The sequence below is a fragment of the Lytechinus variegatus genome, chromosome 8, assembly GCF_018143015.1.
Source record: "Lytechinus variegatus isolate NC3 chromosome 8, Lvar_3.0, whole genome shotgun sequence".
Classification (NCBI taxonomy): domain Eukaryota; kingdom Metazoa; phylum Echinodermata; class Echinoidea; order Temnopleuroida; family Toxopneustidae; genus Lytechinus; species Lytechinus variegatus.
In genome coordinates, this window is record NC_054747.1 from 38,884,143 (window position 1) to 38,906,113 (window position 21,971).

General features: G+C 37.3%; 1 long non-coding RNA gene across 1 annotated transcript in view; it reads left to right on the forward strand.

Moving 5' to 3' along the window:
• LOC121420477 overlaps positions 1-21,577 on the forward strand; it is a 28,793-nt gene extending 7,216 nt beyond the window's left edge. Inside the window, exon 2 of the long non-coding RNA XR_005970766.1 lies at positions 21,172-21,577. This is a non-coding gene — a long non-coding RNA (uncharacterized LOC121420477). The remainder of the gene's footprint in view (positions 1-21,171) is intronic.
• The last annotated feature ends 394 nt before the right edge of the window (positions 21,578-21,971 follow it).

Below are 21,971 nucleotides of genomic sequence, written 5' to 3' on the forward strand. Positions count from 1 at the left end.
TCATGACAATGAATGATAAATGGTTTAGTCTTTCGTTACGCATGCCACATCATAAGTATTTTACTTTAATTTTCATTACTTCATTATCATTCAATTGACATGTGCTATCTCAGGATGTGGGTAATATAAATAAATATCGATATGAATTAAAATAAAAAGAAGTAGAAGTAGAAGAAGAATAAGAAGTAGAAGAAGAAGAAAAAGAAGAAGAGGAGGAGGAAAATGTTTTGGATGGATAATGTACCTAAAATATTATTGGGATCCTTACCAAAATATCCAGACATCTCTACTTTTAATTTGACGAGACTACTACTTAATCATGGGATGGACTGGCAATTTCAGATTATATTCTGTGTGCATTTCTGATATTCCGTGACCAATCACTATCTTTTTAAAGATAGATTATGTAATAGAGGAAATGGTTATTGGTGTCGGCTCAGAAACTTCCTCAGTATGGTCCTCTGCAAAAAGAGACGTGTTTAACTACAAATAACCAACGCAAGTCACGCGCGCGAATATGAATGGTTGAAAAGCAACTTGAGTTTGATTTTGAAGTTATGTTTGACTGTATCATGTCTTTCTGTAACGGGTCCAGGAATTACAACTTCTGTTTTTACATGGACGTTTTCTTAAAGTGATACAAAGTTTATTTTTCTCGACTACAGTGTATATGGATTAGGCCCTTCTTTCTTCTTATCGCGTGATCTTTTTATACGAAAGCCACGATTGTCCTTTCGTTACTGATAGCGAAATTTTTTTAACCATTCAGAATTGTTATACGATAAATTCGATTGCCACAGCTGATATGTTACGATCTGATTCTGATACGATCTGATAGTGATACGACCAACTACGACTACTCCACGATTCAATCCGCCGATTGAATCGTGGCGCAAATTAGGCCCTGTTGTCCGTTTAAGAGCGAAAATGTTCCTAAGCTTATATGTTTTATCTAACTGCTTAATCCCTTTAACCAGGGAGGTGAAAATATACCTCCCTGCTTTAAAACATACACCCATTGCTTAGAGAAGCCGGCTGCCACAGATTACGTAACTTTAATTGGCATTATCTGAACACACCAATCTCCCTTGAATGTCTAATAGAGCTAATTAACCATGTGGATATAATTAACAATCACTGCGCTGCCAACAAACTCGTTATGTTAATCATTCTCAGTTATGGCTCCCTTGATCGTTAAAGGGAATATCCGTACATTATCAGGTATTTTAACCAACCCAAAAGTTGGTTAAAACATGAACCGACCGACTGTAATTGGTTAACATAATCCAATGCCTTTTGCATGCATTTTTAAGTCGGGTAATATTTTCACAAAATGACGAGAATGCATTTCCTTTCAATTAATATCATACTGTACTAGTTCGTTTAAAAACCTCCATAATTATGTCGTCTTGGATAACCAGTTGTGTTTTTTAATCCTATCAATAGTTCTTGGGAAACCACTTCATAATCGTAGCTTCTATATTTTGTTTTGTCTACTTTATTTACCAAATCACCTATCTTTGTTCAGATAACACTGATATTAAGTCATCACTTTGCCACTTGGGGGTGGGGAGGATAAGTGGGTAGGTTTTTTTATTATTGTGGTTATTTTGTCTTTTTTGTGTAACCAACTTGTGTTTATGTGATTTGCAATCGCCCTATAACCATTTGTAAATTTTGTGATTTATTTTAATTTGCTATAATAAAAACAGAAAAAAATGAATATCATACTGAATTATGCGAAATGTAATGTAATCGGACTCAAATGTTAGGAGAGATAAATCTATGAAATGGCGTCAGCTTGAAGTCAACTTTATATTCCGTGTTATGCACATGGAAGTGGGCTCTCGAGTGGTGCACTATTAATAGTCAGGTCCCTCGGATAGGACCTCCAAATATCGGTATTCTGGTTCCTTGCTTGTAAGCATTCATGATTTCTTTGCAATTAGGGAATAAAAACACAACCATCATTACCGTAAACGACCGCTAGTTGTTACTTTGTTTTATATTACCACTAGCATGAGTCGCGAGCGAATCCTTTGTAGTAGGTGCCGCGTGAACGGTAATTGCATAATTGTTCATACGGGCATACATACAGGTACATAATATTCAGGTCAAGGAGAACCAACCAATTTGCACCTGATTCTTCTCTTGGAAAAAGCCGCCAAGAAAAGACAGATGGCGACAATGCAGGTATAATCAGCACAAAGAACCGCGCTAATTGGCAATAAGAACACTCGCAAGGATAGCACGAACAATTATGCCCTTTTTACACAGGATTTTCTTAACCCCGGACTATCGCTAACCCCGTACTATTTTTTTCCTTTTCACACATGCCAAATTGTTATTGCTAACCCCGGATAAGGAATGCTTGCTTTTTACACACGAAACTCGCTAACCCCGGTTATTGTCGATCATTCGTAGTACAAGTGCTTCACTCATACACTTTTTACACACGCTACAATTTCCTTAACCCCGTACTATATAGGTAGGGCCAAATTGCCATTTAGCCCCACCTATAGTACGGGGTTAAGCTTAGCCCACTTTCGTTTTACACATGCGATCTTCACCCCGTACTATTGCTCTTAGCACCGCAATTGGTGGGATAACCCTGCTTTTTTGCAGGGCCAAATAATCCCGTACTATAGGTGGGGTTAGCCCACTTTGCAAAAACGCTGTGTAAACCGAAAGTGGGCTAAGCTTAACCCCGTACTATAGTTTTAGACAGGCTAAAATTTCCTTAACCCCGTACTATTGGTGGGGCTAAATGGCAATTTAGCCCCACCTATAGTACGGGGTTAAGCTTAGCCCACTTACGTTTTACACAGCGTTTTTGCAAAGTGGGCTAACCCCACCTATAGTACGGGATTATTTGGCCCTGCAAAAAAGCAGGGTTATCCCACCAATTGCGGTGCTAAGAGCAATAGTACGGGGTTAAGATCGCATGTGTAAAACGAAAGTGGGCTAAGCTTAAATAGTACGGGGTTAAGGAAATTGCGAGTGAAGCACTTGTACTACGAATGATCGACAAAAACCACTAGTCCGGGGTTAGCGAGTTTCGTGTGTAAAAAGCAAGCATTCCTTATCCGGGGTTAGCAATAACAATTTGGCATGTGTGAAAAGGAAAAAAAATAGTACGGGGTTAAGGATAGTACGGGGTTAGCGATAGTCCGGGGTTAAGAAAATCCTGTGTAAAAAGGGCATTAGTGGGGCTAAATTGCCATTTAGCCCCACCAATAGTACGGGGTTAAGGAAATTTTAGCCTGTCTAAAAAGGGTATTAGAGAAAGCTAGAAATCTAGGTTAAGTACGAAAATACAGATTGAGGAGCTTGACTTAGAAACGTAGAATGCTGGACATGAAGTGATGGTATATTGTTCGGCGAGAAGAATGGGGGGGGGGGGGGGGGGGGGGGGTGGATCAAGAAAACCTTGAAGTGACGTCAGTTTTTCCAATGAAGAATTTGATTTTTTTTTGACTTATTACAGGCAGACAGGCACATCATTCATACTTCTCTTTTTGACAGTCTATTCTGGACTTTTTATCTTTTGTTTCCAAATTACACTCCACTCTCGTTAGTACAGGGGCGGCCGCCCCTTTGTCACCCGTTATGCCGCCCCTACTATGAAAATCCTCTGTGCCGTATACGTATCAATCGCATTAGTCCCGTTCCCTAGCTGTGCAAATGCAAGGCACCTCTTTAATTGATTCATCATAATAATGGTAATCGTGATTCGAGTTTCTAACAATGGTTGATGTTTTAAGTGCAAAAAATGGTAGAGCTCAGCTGAGTCAGGCGCGGATCCAGGAGGGGGCCGAGCCGGCCCCGGCCCCCCATATTTTTTGACAACCTGCAGAAAAAAGAATACTCTTTAACTTGATAGAAACTATGAAAAACAGAAAGAAAAGTAAGAAAGAGGTATCATACCCATGATGTGTTATTTGCAGCCTCGTAACGGCCGGCCCGACCCCGAAAGAAAACAAAAAAATAGGTGAGGGGAAGAATTGGAAAATAGACTTTATTATATACAAATTTTCGCTCGCGCTTCGCGCTCGCATTGCCTGTGTAATGAATCCCATTCAAGAGGATTAAATGGCACTTATATATCCAGTTCTGAAATCAATTTGCACACAATATTTTAGCTCGCACATCAAGCATTCATTATTTTGTTTGATTTCCAAAAATTGTTTATATATATCCAAATTTTCAGCTCGCGCTGCGCGCTCGCATTGTTTGATTTGTGAGTTACCTATCCTCTTTGTAAATTCTTACAAAAAATTGTCAAAATGCTCCTTTATCATGTCAGTGTATCAAAAAATTAAACTCGTGCTTCGCGCTCGCATTATTGTTTGAGACACACAGCTTGTTCTTTATTTAAATAAAAACGCGCTTAGACTGTCCAGTTTTCAGGTCGGAATATCAGAATATTGAGCTCGCGCTTCGCACTCTCATTATTTTAATTGGTGATACTTGTATCCTCTTCATTAATCAATTAAAAACAGTCCTAATTGAGTCCCTTTTCACATAACTATAATAGAATTTCGCCTCGCGCTTCGCGCTTGCATTGTTAAGTTGGATACTTATCTTTTTTTCATGATTATGCAATCTCAGAATCTTCAGGTCTAACGACATAAAATATCAAAGAATTTGAGCTCGCGCTTCGCGCTCGCATTATATATGCGACCACATGAGATACCTTATCTTATCTATAACAATGAAAACTATTATACTTAAAACTTCAGTCTCTGGTTAGGACTACCCCCTGAAAAAACAAAAAAAAATCAGATTATAGCGGCCAATCGAGAAAATTGTTCATGAAATATTTTTGCCCCCCCCCCTATTGGCAAAAGCTGGATCCGCCCCTGTGAGTATATGCAGCGATGTCCCAGTCACGCCAGTTCCAACTTCTAAGCATCGTTATGCAATAAACAGGATTGAAACCATGATTAAAGGAAAAGTCCACCCCAACAAAAAGTTGATTTGAAAAAAAGGAAAAAAATCCGACAAGCAAAACATTGAAAATTTCATCAAAATCGGATGTAAAATAAGGAAATTATGACATTTTAAAATTTCGCTTAATTTCACAAAGCAGTTATGCTCATCCTTGTCGGTATGCAAATTGGCAGACTGATGACGTCACCCACTCACTATTTGTTTTGCATTTTATTATATGAAATATTCTAATTTTCTCCTCCTTGTCAAGTGAAACAAAGTTGTATTTCTCCCTGAACATGTGGAATTACCATTATTTTAACTTAATGGTTAAGTTAAGTTGATCCTTATTGTCAAATCTGTAAAAATTGAAATATTGTATTATTAAAAAAAAAGAAGAAATAGTGAGTGATGGACATCATCGACTCTTTCATTTGCATATCGCTGAGTTGTGCATTTAACTGTTTTGTGAAAAATAAGCGAAATTTACAAATGTCATAACTTTCTTATTTTACATCCGATTTCGATGGAATTTGCAGCGTTGTTTGTTTGATTTTTCTCTATCGATTCAAGACAAACTTTAAAAAAGTTTTTGGGATTAAAGAGCTGATTTGACGTCCAGTACTTTTTGTTCTCTAACATAAGTGGGTATTGAAATGTTGTAGATTAAAGTCATGATTGAATATAGTCTGTTCTGAGGTTATTGCTTAAAGTGTCAAATATGAGTCTTTGCTTGCAGACTGTATCGTGCCTTTCTTCTAACTAGCCACTGGCTCTTACAAAGGGGGCAATTCAACAAAGTGCAAACTTTCCGAAATAGAAAAGAGCTCATATGAGTTGACAATTTATCACCTTTGTATGGTAGCACCATCACTATATTTATTCATTCATTGTATTGATGTGTATTTAAATGTGTAATGACGTATGCAGGTAGTTCATTTATTACGTAATCGGAACATTGTTAGAACGGAATAAAGATATCTCTCCCAGAATAATATGCAAGCGCGTCTGACTCCTCATTGTGGAGGGATTTTCACAGCTTTTATACAAAAGTGATGGGCGAGGGTATCTTCGCGTCTACAGATGATGGGTGCGTTTACCAGAAAATGAAAATATTTGGACAATATACGGACTTTTCGGCGGAGCAATTTATGTTTCGAAAATCAGGAGAGATGGGAATGAGACGTTTCGCTTTTTTTTATTGTAAACATGTATTTTGTTTATATTATAACATTGAATGTCATCAATGGTGTCTTTAAAGAACGCCGACTGACGTGACCGATGATGGTTTATGCTTTTATATGTCTAATGAAAAAAGAGCATGTGTTTGCAATTACTGCCAAATTATGGCATATCGTGACAAAAATAAATAACATGCAACGGTTCATAACGCTCAATACTGTGTTTCTCAGTTCTGCATACTTTTACCCCGGGCCTAGCACGGCTACCGTGATCGGGTGCATGAGCATGCAAGGAATTCCTTCCTACCAGGTACCCATTTACTACACCTGGGTGGAGAGTGGTTAGATAAACACATTGTTGCGGTAGAATTTGACGAACCCCGAACCACGTGAGCCACAACATTTCTACACTACCATGACTACTACAGTGTCTTGGATGACCGGGATTGTTACCCCCTCCGCTGAAAAAGTTTTGCGTACTAGTATATTCTTGTATAATAAGAGAAAATACTATACATGTACTACCTCCCTATCCGATGTCTTCCCTTGTCTTGTCATCGAACCTCCATTTTGATTTCTAGTTCTACCCGTAAGTTAACCATCCACCCTCCCCCCGCACCTTACCTCTCTCCCGTCAGCTTCTCTCCAACTCAACAGTCCTTGGCCGTCACATTGCTGAACTGAGGGGCTAGCCAGTGTAATAGGCTTAGAAGAAAGGGCTTAATCCCTTGTTAGCGGTTATTGATCATTTTGCGAATTGATTGCATAACGGCGATTACAACTCTCAACAATGTTATTGTTTTCTTTTGTTTCCCCCTATCATTGAACAACAAATTGTCTCAAAAGAAGCGGGGTTTTTTCTCGGTCATTGATTTTTTTTCTGCTGAGGGGTAAGGGCATGGTCCTTTACACGGAGGTCTTTAATTATAACGTTCCACTTCGATTTGTGGAAGATATTGGTTCATATTAAAGAATAATCCTCGGGGATTTCCGACGTGATATAGCATACGATCGCTTATTGTATATGCATTATCAATCATTGGGAAAAATAAATATACAGTATGTTTTAAATTTTATTCTTTACACGTGCAGGTTTCTATATCAGAGCAAGGAGATGATATCTCCTTGATCAGAGAACGTTGCAGTGGTGTTCAAATCACTACAGCAAGGTTCCAGCCTCGGGTTTTCCATTTCGATTGTAAATATTTATCTAGTCTCTTGTCGGATATCGTTGCCACAAAGTGGGGCTTATAGGCCTTCCCGAATGCACGATTGTTATGTTTGTCTGTTGTTTTTACTGATCAACAGGTCAGGGAAAGTGTAGGTTTGCAAAGTAGCTTTACAACCAAAAGATCAGCAGGGTGATAATAGCTAGGTAATAGCTCAATGGTAAAGGAATAGCAGACACTTTAAAGAGAAATTCCAGTAGTTGCAGTAAACACTGATTTCATGAGAAAGTCTGTAAAACAAGGCTTAATTGTCAGTAGATCATCGAGGATCTAGATCTGGTACAGTTACATTAAGTGAACTTTGTGAAATCTTGAAATCTACGCTGAAAAATGTTTTCACCGAAGATACCCAACACAGATAAGCGCACGTGGGACAATGTTTAATTATTGCTTAGAGCGTCGGGCCCGAGGCTCTACCCGAATCCCGTGCTTATTTGCTGATTTCTCAGCAATTACACAATTTCTTCCAGAACCCTTTGGCACATGCGTTTTATTTATACATTTTATTTTTACAAACAGACACTTTGGTGGTCTTTCATTGGATTCTGTACGAACTCATTTACGGCCTTATGCCAAAAGGGCCTTAACCCGATTTTAGGGGTTCTGAATATTTTATAATAAATTTAACACATTTCATGTAAAACTTAATAACTTAACACGTTTATCGAAATTGGCTTCAAAAGCAAAAAAACGGCCACAAACTTTTGATTATTAGAGAGGCCAAAACCTTTATAAACGTCATTATCTCGGAATGGCCAAAAGCAGTTAAGGCCCTTTTGGCATAAGGCCGACGTTGTTACCAAAACTAGCATTTACCTTTAATTGTGTGCATTTTCCTTTGAAAAGCTAGCTCTACGCAGTGTGTTCGCCCCCTCCCTCCCTTCCTCCATCGCATCCATGTCCATTCTGCTTGCGAATGGGCTTTTAAATATTTGTATTTTTCTTTTATAATGGCTCGTTTGTTCATTTTTAGTACAAAAAAGGTGTTCGAATCTGTACTAAAGAGTTTTGAAAAAAGTCGTGCTTTTCTCGTATGTTTGAGGCATTTGTTCATATTTTCCCAAGGAGCTCTTCGGTTTTTCTCTCTTCTAAAAACACGGCAATGAAGGTGTGCTGAAATACCATGTTCTACATGCAGAACTGGTTTTCTTGTAACTTGGATAGTTCATGAGAGAATAATGGCCGTTTGGGGCAGGTTGTTTTTCATCGTGAGCCAGTGTTGGTTCGTGTTTTCAAGCAGGTTGGAGGTGATCGTTGACATACTTTACAAGCAGGTGCTCAAATACTATAGAGTGACATATACGTTATCATGTTGACAGGATTTCCTTCTATCTTTTGACAAGCATGGATGTGTGTGTGTGTATTTGAGTTTTGTCAGACGTGTATCAATGGAGGGTATGTCCATAATTAGTCTTGATCTGTACGTTAGTAGTTATTTCTTTGGAAAACCCCTACACTCATTGGTCAATGCAATGTACTGAGTCCTCCCCTCGTCACCGAAGAGAAGGTGAGAAGGGAAAGCCATTGGTGTAAAGACCAATCCAATGATTGGGTGAAGGGTTTTGCAAAGAAATATTAGCGTCCAGATCTAGACTAATCCATGGTTAGAAGCGACGTGATCCAGCCGTAGAGAGTTTTTGCAACTACTAAGCGGACACTTTCAGAAACGTATAGAATCCATTGCTAGAAATCCTTGATAATAAAGCATTTGCATTTTTTTCGTCAGTTCAGAATTTTACGACGATCCTCTGCTGTCCCGGTTCACCATTATTCGACAAAGACCTCTCAGCTGTTCATTGTGGTCTGACGGGTATTTTCTACAGGTTAATTACAGGTGTAGAATCCGCCCCCGTTGCAATTGCGAAACTCGCTAGTCACACACAGGGTCCGGGGAACCCGAGGTGCACCCTTTTTCCAAAGCCCTGCCCAAAACTTACCATCTGATTGGAATTTTTCGTTTCCATGGTGATCCCTCCCCCTCCTCTGAACTGTTTAAAAGTCGCTCCGCTCGCCCCCCTGACGCAATCTTGGAAGAAAAAATAATTAAACGATTGAATAGGTGAATAAGTGAATGAATGCATGAATACATTTCAATAGATAAATGAAATGGATTGAATAATGAAATAAATGAAATAAAAGATAAATGGATTATTAAATGAATAAATAAATGAATGAATGACTAAATAAATGCATTAATGAATTAATTAATAAAAGGTACCTGTATTAATGAATAAATAAATATCGGCCTAAATATTTAGGTAAATGGATAGATAAATACATGATTTTAGAGGTAAATAAAATGAATAATTTATTGAATGCATGAATGAGTGAATGAATTAAAAAAAAAAAAATTAATTAATAGCAATAAATGAATAAGTGGGACATAAACATAACTGGTCTTATATCGGGAGGGGGAATAATTGTCAAATATCAAAACGATGAAATAATATCCATGCATTAGTCATGTTAGTTTATGGTATGTGGCTTGCAGACCTTGTCATCTTTCTCCGTCAAAAAGCTTTTTATCTATTTGCTTTGCATAATGGTGTGTTGATTTTCCATTGCGAAGACAGGATCAGCGTGTGCAAACGTCGTTTCAGAACGCCGATAAGACATGCCTTTTTGAGAAGTATGATTTTGTTACCGAAATTGTAATTTCCCTCGGATACAGATATTGTATTGATTAATCCAACCATAGAGATTGTAAAAACTGTGGTGTTAAAACTGACACCAATTGGTGTTATAGAGGATCACACCCTGAGGTGTTAAAATAACACCCTAGAGATTGAACATAACACCAAAGAGTGTAAATGTAACAACCATAGGTGTTGTAGTAACACCTATAGGTGTAAAACTAACACCACCAATTTAACACCGGTGTAAAATAACTGGTGTGGTCCTCTATGTACACCGGTCAACACCACAGTTTTTGCTGTGTACTGTAGCTTCATGACCAATAATTACGTGAAATGTTGGTAAATTGCCATGATTTTGTAGTTTCGGATAGATCGTTAATTATCGATTTGATATTAGTTGATGATTGATGGTTTGTGCCTTTGGTTTAGGAAGGAATGACATGACACTGTTGGGGAAGCAGTGGGCCTATATCTGGAACTGAAACATATTTTCCTTGTTCCTTTCCTCGTTAATCATCTTGTTACCATGGATACAAGGATATTTTTATTGTTAATGTATAATTCGAACTCGGAATATTGTCGAAACTTGTCGGTGATTTTTTTTTCTTTAATGCAACACTTTTTAATGGTAAAATAAAATATGAAACAGTGCACCCCTTGGTGTTGTGACATTAATTGCCATTGTGGATATTATCGACAATTCTTTATTTGATACTTTCATTAAAAAAAATAGATCGAAAAGAAAAATAAGTTCTTTGATAAAATCCTTGCCTTTGTTAGTGACGTCATAATTGTCTGGGTGATTTGTGAGCTTCGACAACTTGTTATTAGCGTATTTGAAGGTAAAGTTTTTAAAACAAATGTCAATGGGTGAATGGAATGCTTAGAAGTATAGATCCGAAAGAAATCTGCTCTGATTGAGTTGAAAGGCCAACTGCCATTACGCCGATAGAAAAAAAGAACCCTGCAAAATGACCATTGATGGCGCTGTTTATGGTCAATCCACAATCGACTTCGAGATATTTTCTGTCATATTTTCGTTGCCGGATCATCACTCAAATCACGGAGCTATACTTACTACTTTTGATCATGCTTTGATGAATCTTCAAGATATAGGTGGAGGTCATTTTTGATGGAATGAAACGTGATATCACTTTTCGTAGAGGATGACGTCACGGATTCTTCACTTTCCATCGTACCCTATTGCTTGAACAGCGCATAATGATTAGAATCGGATCATTTTCGCGAGGATTACAGTCGCAATATCCAGGGTAAAGCTGATGATTTGGCCTGCAGCACCACTTGGTATCGTATTTACGATCGGATATGTCCAGCCTGAATGGATACCAAATAAAGATGGCCTGATTTTCTGCAACCTATCTTATAGTCAACCGATCTTAAAACGTCAGATCCACACATTAGAAGCAACGGATTGATTGAATGAAATTATGAAAACTCTTAGCAGCTGTACATGTATAATTGCTGAAATTCTTATTAAGATCGGATGAGACTTGAAAAAGGTAGGCCTTTACGACATTACAAGAGTTTGGTTTAATTTCTTTCTCAATTAGAATGTACATCCTTGTCGGTATGGGGGAACCAATGACGTAACCAAAAATATTTAAATTTGGAATATCTTGAATTGTTTGTATTTCCCACGGGGTGAGAAAAGGTTTTAATTCCGGCTTTTGAATTATGTGCCTAAATGTTGGAGCCTATTATGAACAAATTTGGAGGCTCCCTTATTACTTCATCTGGGAACGATATATTAAAACATTCTGTATTTCATATAATATAAAGTAGTGAGTGACGTCATCGACCCCTCGTCTACTTACCACCCGTGTTGTGTATATATGCCTGTTTTGTGAAAATAAAGGTAAATTACCTAGTCGTCCACTCATCACCATGGTCTGCTTTCATTCTGTCCATCAACGTTTTGTCTAACAACCATTTGGTCCATTAACCATTTGGTCTAATCATCACTTCGTCTAATCACCAGTTCGTCTATGACCATCTCCTTTTATAACCAGTTGGTATAATATTCATTTAATTTACATTCATTTAGATCAATCAACACATTGTCCAATTATATGGACTACATGTAAATGGCTATTGGACCAACTGGTTATTAGACGAAATGGTAAATGGACGAAATGGCAGTTAGACAATGTGGATAGTGGCATGATGGAAGACCAAACGAAAGTAGACGAAGTGGTAAATAGACAAATTGGCATTAGACGAATCAAAAATAAAGCTTTAATAGGCCTATATCATAACTTTATATCCGCAGTTGATGAGTTTTCGATGACATTCTAGAATAACTTTTTTTCCAAATCCAATATTTGTTAGGATAGAGATGGTGAATTTCTCGCTAATTTCCTCCCCCCTCTGTGATGCTAGCAGCAGTGGGATTTGAACCCACAACATCGAAATGACCATGATGACTGTTGCATAAACTAGAAAAATATATCAATTCCCAATGGTCATTGCAGTAATCGCATTGATATGAGCACCGCTCTAATTCAAAAGAAAATTGAATGCTTATTTACATTTTCTATTAATTGGAGAGGGATCTAGCAATACCCTCGGCATCGGGACTTGGGAATTCAATTTAATGTATTTCTGACGTCCCTCGAGCTAAAATTAGTGACTGAATTGCAACGACAAAACAAAGAAATAATACAATCGATGACGTTTGTGACTTCTCTGTGCAAACTTTCGGGGGCTCTATTTTTCATACGGGAACAGATAGTTGGTTTTGACGTCTTAAATATATTAATACTTTGACGTTAATAATACATGTGGCTTTGGACTGGATTGCGTTTTACCATTTAGCATTTAACGGAGGTGGTGGAGAAGGGGGGGGGGGGGGGGCGCAAAGGATTTATAAGATTTAATGACATTTTCCCCGGCGACAATTGCTCCGTTGTATTAAAACTCAACACACGAATGGAATGACCAATTTCAACCCTGGGTTCAACTCTATACACTGAAAAAACTGTGGTGTTAACCGATGTACATAGAGGACCACACCAGTTATTTAACACCGGTGTTAAATTGGTGGTATTAGTGTTACGCTTATAGGTGTTATTACAACAACTGTGGTCGTTACATTTACACTCTTTGGTGTTATGTTCAATGTCTAGGGTGTTATTTCAGCACTTCAGGGTGTGGTCCTCTATTAACACCAATTGGTGTCAGTTTAACACCACAGTTTTTACAGTGTACCCAGTCCTAAACCCAACCCTAAACCTGAAATAAAACCACATCGCAACCCTATTCCCTAACACCATATTGTAGACTGGTAGACATGCTAAAACCCGGAACTCGTTGCAAAACCGAATGATAATCCCGCAATGCATCCATGAATTAGGTGGGGGGGGGGGGTGCTGTGGCTATACTTTTACGTGAATATCGTAAAAATGACAGTCTGATTGTATCACCACTCCTCTTCTTCTTAGCCCCTCCCCCAACACACTTTCAAGCCCGTTCCGCGACCCTGCAAATAAATACCCATGAAAATAGTGACACCAGAAAAATAAATCTCGTCTCTTGAATAATATCTTTTGATTTATTGCCTGGACGATTCAAGCTTGTCGCATCCCAACGAAGGGTGATATATCGCTATTTAATCTGAAAATAATGATAAAGTGTTATTTTATTCATCGGCGTTGCTCTGCAGAAAAACCACCGACCGAGGCCAATGGCATTACCAGACGCCCCTCGATGGACACTCGTCAAAGGGCAGACCTTGTTGAAATATTTTCAGTAAAGCCGCGAACGTTGTCGAAGGATGGGGTGAATAGAACGATGCAACTATGAACACCATAAAAGTGCATATAGCTTTGAAATATTCAGAAGATAGCAAGGTCGTCGACGATGCAAAGATTTCTGTTTGCTGGTGCGAAACATCATTTCCTGTTGTACTACACAAGATGAACATGACAATGATGACGAACGATGTGAAGAGACGTATCTTAGGTTACATCAAGTGTGACACGACATTTTGCTGCTGCGACATTTTGCTCTGGTCTTATCTCAGAGGGCGCATAGGTTTAGAGTTTTGGGTTCAGGCTAATGTAGGCGAGGATTAGAATTTCTTTAGCTTTTAAGGGTAGATTTTATGTGTGGCTTGACGTGCAGAATTTCTGTCAGAACAGTTGTCGCTGGAGTATATGGCATGGAACCATTTCAAATTCTAATTTGTTAACAATTTTTCGGCATTACTCCTATTTGTTTAAAATCGGTATGCTCGATCTGTAATGAAAATCATAAGTCAGAAAAAAATTGGAACCAGTGGGATTCGAACCTGCGATCTACTGCTTTCCGGGCAGCGACTTAATCACTTAACCACCAGGCTATTCTGGTTCACGGCTAAGCCACGATGAACTGGAATTCAAATACCCTCGATCCTCTTCTTTCTGACTTATCAAAATGCAAATGCCGTCCGCCGCGGACAATAGTAAATGAAGAGGCTTAATATTTATGAGGAAATTATAATTTATTTACACATTTTCGGCATAACTCCTATTTGTTTAAGATCGGTGTGACAGATCGGTGTTAAAAATTTGTGTTGTGTTGCTATACTCCGACAAACAACGTCAGCATCGCAACAGCAACCTGAAATAAAAACGATGCTTCGATGAACATTAAAAAGAAAATAACAAATTCCCTCTCAGTTAATTAACCTTCTTCAAAACGCCCCCTTGACTTAATTAAGTGGCTTGATTTAATAATCTTTCATCTCCTCAGGTCAAATATGAAAATACCCCATACATGAGAAATTCATCTCCATTTTTTCCCCTCCCACTATCTTATTCACAGGACCGGGTTTATTTTCACGAAATACGCCTTCGGTGGAACGTCCCATTTATAATGCAAATGTATTGATCCTGCCAAGTACTCCAAGCATATTTTCGGGGCTCAAATATTGCTCAAAAAAATGAAAGGACCCGGGTAAATAGCCAGAGGCTGTCTAGAAACGTGACCAGAAAATGACGCAGGTCTTGAATACAGCAAGGCGATTTTGCGAATTATTAATTGAATCATAGGAGAGACGGCGTATGATTAAAGATAAATGAAAGTAGTTGCAGTAAACACTGATTTCACGAGAAAGTCACTAATCAGGCTTAATTGTCACTATATCATCGAGGATCTAGATCTGGTACAGTTACATAAACTGAACTTTGTGAAAACTTGAAATCTACGCCGAAAAATGTTCACACTGGAGATCACCAACACAGATGAGCGCACGTGGGACAGTGTATTATTTAACGTGTTTACACAGTGACACGGCTCGGGGGTTCGACACGCGAGCCGTGCTCAACACGGCAATTTTATGCTGTGTAAACGCGATCAGAGTGATCCGCGAGCCGTGTCGAACACGGCTTTTTGATCCGCCAAAATCGTAGGTTTCAACCCGCGAGCCGAGTCAGACTCGGCAATTTTTTCGTGTGTAAACAGAAAGCCGTGTCGAACTCTCTTGACCAGGTCACTGCGCGCGCTTTCACTTTTGGCATTGTTGTTCGCACGGACAAGATTCGATTCCGGCTGTGAATTTCCCGCGTTTTGCGACGTCTTAATTCTTCTTCCGTTCGAGATCCGCGAGCCGTGTTGAACTCGTCTTTTTATATGTACGAATAAGGGTCAATCTCAAAAAAATGATACAATTCACAAAAAACGTGTCTCGACTATCTTATGGCCGCTAGCTTTACAACCCTGAACATTTTCTACAAAATTTTTATCAAGAAAATTACAATAATAGACTAGTTTCACAAAGCATATGCGACCAGTGACTTGTAAAGCTCTAATTTTATTACAAAAGCCTTTTATTTTTGCTTTTTGTTAGAATAGACACTGTCACGAGTCAGTTTTAGATTTTACTATCATTCTCTTTTATAAGTACTCTGTATTTCTTACCTACATTGATGTCTGGTGAGGGCAGCATGGTGTAAACGTCTGACATACTGCGCTTATCCTAGTATTTGATGATCACTTTGTGATTAATTTCACTTTTAACTTTGTCCCAAATTTATTTTAACCTCCGTAACGAATACTGCCACAAGTTTTTTCTCCCTTTCAAACTGAATTATATTACATGATAATGTGTCTGCAAGTAGAGTTATAATCAATAATAAATAATTGATAGGGAATTATCATTATGTGTTTCCTGTTTTACACGAAAATAAAGGACTGTTCTTACAAAATGAAATGTATGACTAAACAGATTTAACATCCGTAACGCACCTTAAGAAGATATGCACTTTAGCAGTTCTGTTGAGAATTCAGCATTATATAGAATAAGAGACACCTTTCATAATAAATACAGTTTGCAAAGTTAGGGCTGCTACATAAGGACCACGTTGGACCTTAAAGCATAAAGACATTAACTTCCGTAACGCATTAACTTCCGTAACATTTTTTCTTGAATATGCTACAAATTTATGCTATAATGAATCACTCCGGATCATACAGATATAAATCATATAAGGTACCCTCCACCTACTCACCCATAAAAATGATAGCTATTCATCCTTGTAAAATTAATATTACACACCTTATTTTCGACATCACTTTGTAAAGAGGGAAAATTGCCAGCGAAAACAATTTCCCGCGAATTATATACGATATTTAATGCTTTTGGAATTTTAGATAATTCATACTACAAATTTGGAATATTGGCATCTTCTTTAGAACTTAACAATTTTAACTTCCTTTGCTATATAAAGTGCATTAACTTCCGTAACAATTATTGTTACGGAAGTTAATACACTTCTTTGATGTACTTTGCTGAGATTGATAGTACGATTCTAGTTCCAGAACATGTGACGTGGCTTTGTCTAATGCTGAAGTCGGCAGAAACGGTGGAAAGAAAGGGAATAAGGAGATACAATAAAACTTTCATAGACAAGGAAACAGAACGGAAAACTATTTGCAATGACTCATGAGCAATGATGAGGAGGGTTATTTTACCGATCAAAAATGTGAGCGCAAAGCGCGAGCTAAAACTTGTGTATAGTCTTACCTGAAAACTTGGGATTCTAAGCATTTTTTGTAAAAATGATCAGGAGGATATCTGAATAAACTATTAATGTGAGTACAAAGTGCTAGCTGATTTTTTTTTAGTATTCCGACTGAAACCTTGACATTCTAAACAGTGTTTGTACCAATTACAAGGATGGGTATCTTAATTGATGCCTGTAAATTTGTTAAGTTTTGATCTGAAAACAATCATTTTTGGACGTTTTAATTTGAGAACAAGATATCCAATAAACAATTATTGAAAAGGTAAAACGCGCGCTTTTTGAAGTTTAGAACCCAAAACGGGACATTCTATTAACTTTTTGTAATCATAAAAAGGATGGGTGTCTTGCTAAGGAACTGATGCGCAGTGAGTGCAAAGCGCTAGCTGAAATGGGTCATTCCAATATAAAATACAGTCATTTTAAGCACACTTTCAAATAAAGAGGATATAAATTGAATAAAAAAATAATTTCATGCAACAGAATACAAAAGAACAAGTGGGGTTACATGTATGTACACCATCAATCAACTCTTTAGATATTCATGAAGATATGCATAGACCAAACTGTTCCCCTAAAATAATGCAAATCTTTAAAATGGCATAACTTCGTTATTCCTTGCTCGATTTTGATCATATTTGCAGTATTTTATTTTTTCAGATTATTATCTGTTCAGAACATATTTTTTGAGCCTGGATGACCCCTTTAATGCGCATGAAAAGAGCTGAAATATTTGATATAGGTCTACCTACGTGAAAACGTGGAAAGGGGTATTCAAACACTCAAGGTTTGTTTGAATTTATTAATGAAATACGTATTTCGATAATCAAACATTTTGGCTATTCATAATTTTTGTAAATCATTAAACAGGATGCGTAATTGGGTATCTCGATGAAACAAAATAATGAAACGAAAATCGCGATTAGATCATATAGATTCCATTAATAATTTATGTATTTCTGATATCCTCTTGTTTCATTCACGTCACTTTATTATTATTCGTTTCCCCATGTCCTTTTAAACGTTTTTTTTTTCTCTCTCTATCTTTTTTGGCTATTGGCAAGCGGCGGGATTCCTCGTAACCCAGAGAACTCATCCTGGTTACGGGACTACGATTGTTATATTTTGTTTATTGCCAGAAACTTTTAAGATGAACTGCAATTCTGTGGCCCTGTTATTCGGTTTTCTCATTCCAACTTTGAACAAGAACGACAATAAAGTTACAGTTTCCGTTTCATGTTATGTTTTCACATTTTTTGGGGGTGGCAAAAGTAAGCTATGCGCGCCACATTTATCTTTATTTATTAAAAAAAGGTAATACGAATACCTAAATATGGATTTTCCTAAGCTAACAATAAATATTGCAATTTGTAACTTGATTTAACTTCCGTAACGAAGATTGACAAGGGTAAAGGCCACTCGATGATTTGATGGTAAAGTATCTTGGGATTCCCAGAATTGGTTATGCATTTCTTAGGATCTTGCTTAGGATTACTTGAGGCCAGAAACTTCTAAGACGAACTACAATTCTGTGGCCCGGTTATTCTGTTTTCTCATTTTAACTGTGATCAAGAACGACAACAAAAATGACAGTTTTCTGTTTCCTGTTCTATTTTTATTTTTTTTTATTTGGGGGGGGGGTGGGAAAATTAAGAAATGCGTTCCACATTAATCTTTAAAAAAATGATATACGAATACCTTGATATGAATGTTCCTAAGCTAACAAAATAAGTATTGCAACTTGTAACTTAATTTTAACTTCCGTAACGAAGATTGACAGAGTTAAATGCCATCGAGAGAATTTAATGGTAGACTATCTTTGGATTCCCAGCATTGGTCATGCATTGCTTAGGATCTCAGGTTATGGATGAAACTTATTTTAAGGTTCACTCATTCAAATTATGAACATTATACTGAACGAAAGATGTGCAATGATTTTTATGGTACTTTTTGTTATATGTTATTTGGTAAAATCCTAGTTCTGAAAAACAATATTGAATATTTTTCCTTCTTTCAAACATTTTGGCTTCAGAGATAAAATTGTTGATACCACACTGAAACTAAATTATGTGCATTTCAATTCCAATCATTTCAAAAGTGATTTAATCGAGTAACATAAGTGGGCAATGCTAACGATTAACCTCCGTAACGTTGATATAAAGTGCTCGAGTTAATCCGGTCAGTACTTCAAATTGACGCAACAGCGACTTGCCCCTTTTCTGTTTCCATTTTCTCATACATGGTACTTTCACAATATGCATCTTTCAACCCATTCTGTAGACTTCATTTTTACGATTTTTCCCCCCATCAATTGGTGCATTTTTCTGAGAATGACCCATAAACGCGATCTCTGATCCCTCGCGGATTCAACACCCGAGCCGAGTCAATGTGTAAACACGGTAATTATTGCCTTGAATGTCGGCCCGACGCTCGACCCGAATCCCGTGCTTATTTGCTAATTTCTCATCAATTACACAATTTCTTCCAGAATCCTTTGGCACATATTTTTTTATTTATACAAACAGACACTTTGGTGCATGGTCATTTCATTGGATTCTGTACGAACTCATTTTGAAATCGTCACCACAACTGGCATGAATATCTTTAAATGAAAATATATAACCACTGGATATTTATTTAGGAACAAAAACGAAAGGGCTAATATTCTATTTTGTCGATGAATTAAATGATCTTTGAAGGGGAAAGGATGTAATCCGGGCTTCAACAAGTTTAATATTACCTCGAGCATTTGCAGTCCATTTTATGATATGAATTAATTTTAAAACATAACTGCGTAGAGTTTGAATTGTCTGCATTTTGTATTCATTCTAAAAAATGGAATGTTAAATCAACATTTTGAAAGGTTGGAGGAGTGACAACATTTTCTAAATGTTGCATTTACCACTTTAAATGGTTCTACCCAACACTTAAAATGTTGGATTTAGCTTTATACAAAGTTGGATGTAACATTTGGAAAAGGTTGTCACTCCTCCAACCTTTTAAATGTTGATTTAACATTCCATTTTTTAGAGTATTGAGCTCATTTGGGAATATTTTGGCGATAGTTAGACAAATCTCGGTAATTTGATACTAGGAAGGTATAAATTTAATAACGAATAGAGTGATGACGTGTTGGTTTTTAATGCTCCTCTATCTGTAATATGCAGTTAACTGCTTGGTTTTTTTCTTCTTTCTTGGTCTTTTATATATCCTAGTCTGTCAAGCAGTGTCTTCATGATTATGATTGAACGATTTCTTAAATATATATCTTAGTTTTTCCCACTTATAATTAATTGATTACTGTTAGTGTGAACTCGTTCGATCATCTATAGTCGCTCGTCTTTTTCTGGAATTTATTTTGTGTGAAATTTTAGAGAAAAAAATATTTAGTAAGCCTTGAATACGCTTCTACATTTTGGTTCTACACTGTAAAAACTGTGGTGTTAAAACTGACACCAATTGGTGTTAATGGAGGACCACACCCTGAGGTGTTGAAATTACACCTTAGAGATTGAACATAACACCAAAGAGTGTAAATGTAACAACCAAAGGTGTTGTAATAACATCTATAGGTGTAAAACTAACACCAATTTAACACCGGTGTAAAATAACTGATGTGGTCCTCTATGTACACCAGTTAACACCACAGTTTTTGCTGTGTATTGTAAAGGAAGGTTTTCTGCAAACATTTGGCAAATGCTTGGTGTCACGGCAAAAAGCCGGGGAAAAAACATTGCCCTGTACTACAATTTGAATCTAAAGCCGATAACTTGATTTTTTTTTCAAAAACAATATATATGAAGTGGACCCCATATATTCACATGTATATCGTGGTGTATGACGATCCTTGAGCTTGAGGTACCGTGGTTGAGTGGTCTATGGTACTTGTTTGGAATTGGAAACGTTAATGAAGTTCGATCCTCTATGCGTTCGCCTTTTCGGTGCGTTTGCCAGCATGGTTAGAGCAAAGCATACATCCGTACAAATGCATTCGCTTTTTTTTCCTCTTAGCATGCACTGCTAAAACTATCCTTGGCTTCATTTCGTCAACATTGAATATCAATTTGCATGTCTGATACCTGTATGTCCTCTTGTTATCCGATAAACATTTCTTCATGATCGATATATCGGCTAATTCGTTTGTTGTCTACTGCATTTCATTTCCTCTCAGGCTATTTTGGTGATACACAGGGTCGCGCAGACGATTAGTGACAGCTGATAATCGGATCTCTCGAATTTTCCCGCCAAAGCTTGTGGGCTGTTACACACAAAGGTATGTGAAATTTATACGGTACGGAAAATGAATATATTTCTTTTGAATTTTATCCGATGACATTTTTTTTTCATTTCTCATTCTTTATTGGGTTTAGTATTCAAAATCAGTCGAAATATGCAATTCAGTAACGAGAAACTATTCTTGAGATTGCACCAAACGCAATCTGAAATTAGATCCTACACATTTTTTGCCATAGATGGCCGTTTTTGCGTGGAAACCTCTATCTCCGAGCTCTTTGCAGTGTATAAAATGAGTGATTAAATAGATAAGAACACTCTTAACATGCTACTCGTTGCACTCTGATCTAAATAAAATAAAAAAAATTATCACAATATAGTCATGACAAATGTGTACTAACGCTTATTAATAGTCCTACGTTATCCATAACAATTTGGAAGCCCCAAGGCCTACAATATGTGAACGAAATGAGAACCGAGACTGAACCATTGCTCGAAGAAGAAAAGTAAATCATTTTCTGGTGCTAGATCCGGCTACCAATAAAAATGTCCAGCTTGTTTTTTTCCTTTTCCTTGCCTGAAGATTTGCAGAAATAAACTGCATTTGACGTCAACACTTTGTGGTTTACTTTAGCAAAGTTCATACGAAATTAAATAATAGATCGGAAGCAATATGAATTGTGAGATCATAGAGATAGAGAGTGGGTTAGGTCCATGGGTATATAAGGACAGAATATA